Genomic DNA, 2,195 nt, shown 5'->3' with positions numbered 1-2,195 from the left:
TTGGTGGTACTGGGGTTCCTGGAAACCCTTCTACGTCCGGGCTACACTTGCAGACCTACTTTTTATACTTTTTTATTTGGAAACAGGGTCTCTTAAGCCAGCAGGGCTGGCTTCGAGCCTTGCACAATCCTCTTGTCTCTGCCTCCCAAGCACGGGGATTACAAGCATGCACCACCACGCTAGGCATTTTATTGGTCTTAAATGAAAAGTTGTAAATGAGATTACTTTATTCCTGCATCTTCTCAATTGTTTCTTCCTTGTATTTGCCCTTTTCCTTTCCTACTTGGTGAGATTTGGCCTTCTGTTCCAGGATCTTTTTGCGATCTTTGTCCAGTTTTAGCCTGGTGATAACCACCTTGCTGGGGGGAAGGTCCACATGTACAGTTGTGCCACTGGCCCTTTCCTGCTGCACCCGTTCAATGTAAACGACATACTTCTTCCTGTAAACCTGCACTACCTTGCCAGTCTGCTGACCTTTGTAGTGTCCTTGTACGACCTGTACTGCATCATCCTTTTTTGTGTGTGTGGGTGTGGGTGGGGGGGTGGAACCCAGGGGCATTCGACCTCTGAGTTACACCCCCTGCCCTAAATTTTTTTTTTTTGGTGGTACTGAAGTGAAACCCAGAGGCTTTCTACCTCCGGGCTATAGTCCCAGACCTATTTTATATTTTATTTGGAAACAGGGTCTCACTAAGTTGCTGAGAGCCTCACTAAGTAGCTGAGGCTGGCTTTGAACCTGTGTGATCCTCCTGTCTCAGCCTCCCAAGCGCGGGGATTACAAGGGTGCGCCACCACGCCCGGCTAAATTTTATTCTTAATTTTGAAACAGGGTCTCACTGAGTTGCAGAGGGCCTCACTAAGGCTGTCTGCGAACCGCGATCCTTCAGTCTCAGCCTCCCCGAATGCTGGGATTACAAGCGCGCCACCACGCCCGGCTTTCATCATCCTAGAAAGGATGGACATAGATCCAACATTGTTCTTCTGTCTCAGCTCTTTGGAAAGAGGAGAAGACATAATCTTCCTGCGAATGTGGGAAGGCGCATTGAAATGCCTTTTATGGTTCTTGCTTCAGTCAGAGGTCACAAAGAGATTGAACTTCATTTGGCCCCTGCTGCTTCAGTGATGGAAGCAAAAAGGAAGAGCAGGCGTTATTTTTGAAACAGGATCTCACTGAGTTGTGAAGGGCCTCGCTAAATAGCTAAGGCTGTCTGCAAACTGTGATCCTCCCGTCTTGCCTCCCAAATCCTGGGATTACAAGCATGTTCTACCACATCCGGCGAGAATTACTTTTACTAAAATAATTATTTTTGTTAAAATTGACCTGAACTGCCTGTGATTAAGAATATCCACTGATAGGCCAGGTGTGGTGGCGCACACTTATAATCTCAGCATTCAGGAGGCAGAAACCAGAGGATCTTGGTTTGCAGACAGCCTCAGCTACTTAGCGAAGCCCTTTGCAACTCAGTGAGACCCTGTTTTGAAATAAAGAATAAAAAAATAGGACTGGGGGTGTAGCTCGGAGGTAAAATGCCCCAGGCCAAAAAAAAAACCTACTGATAATATGAGCATAATTTTTGTGTGTGTGTGTGTTTTTGTTTTGGTACTGGGGCATTCTACCTCCAAGCTACACCCTCAGCCCTATATTTTGTTCTTTATGTTGAAACAGGGTCTCGCTGAGTTGCAGAGGGCCTCACTAAGTAGCAGACTGTCTGCAAACTGTGATCCTCCTGTCTCAGCCTCCCAAGTACTGGGATTACAAGCGAGCGCCAGTACACCCGGCTTAACTCAATGTGTTTCTAAGATACATTTTGTTATACATAGTTTGCATTTATTTTCATTGAAGTATTTGTCATGTGATTATAAATATATTAAAAAGTACATGGTGGCACATGCTTGTAATCCCAGCATTTGGGAGGCTGAGATAAGGATCATAGTTCACGGACAGCCTCAGCTATTTACTGAGGCCCTTTACAACTTGGTGAGACCGTTTCAAAATAAAGAATAAAAAATTGGGCTGGGGATGTCGCAATTGGGAGGTAGAATACTTCTGGGTTCCACCTTCAGTACCACCCCCAAAAAAGAAGTACATACATATGGGTTTGGGTGCAGCTCAGTGGTAGTATATGAAATGCATAAGGCTCTCAGGGACCATTAATAACACGTCTCAAGTATCTTTTTGGTAACAAGGCCAATTA

At 45.4% G+C, this 2,195-nt stretch overlaps 1 pseudogene across 1 annotated transcript; it reads right to left on the bottom strand.

The window, feature by feature from the left end:
• Nucleotides 1-226: 226 nt before the first annotated feature.
• On the bottom strand, nucleotides 227-1,136 carry LOC308259566 (large ribosomal subunit protein uL24-like; annotated as a pseudogene). Its single transcript has 2 exons — nucleotides 927-1,136; nucleotides 227-501 (listed from the first exon to the last, which is right to left on the bottom strand). The product of its transcript is annotated as a large ribosomal subunit protein uL24-like (transcript).
• Nucleotides 1,137-2,195: the final 1,059 nt, after the last annotated feature.

The sequence above is a fragment of the Muscardinus avellanarius genome (genome assembly GCF_963383645.1).
Source record: "Muscardinus avellanarius genome assembly, chromosome: 3".
NCBI classification, from domain to species: domain Eukaryota; kingdom Metazoa; phylum Chordata; class Mammalia; order Rodentia; family Gliridae; genus Muscardinus; species Muscardinus avellanarius.
This window is presented reverse-complemented; position numbering and strand designations above follow the sequence as displayed.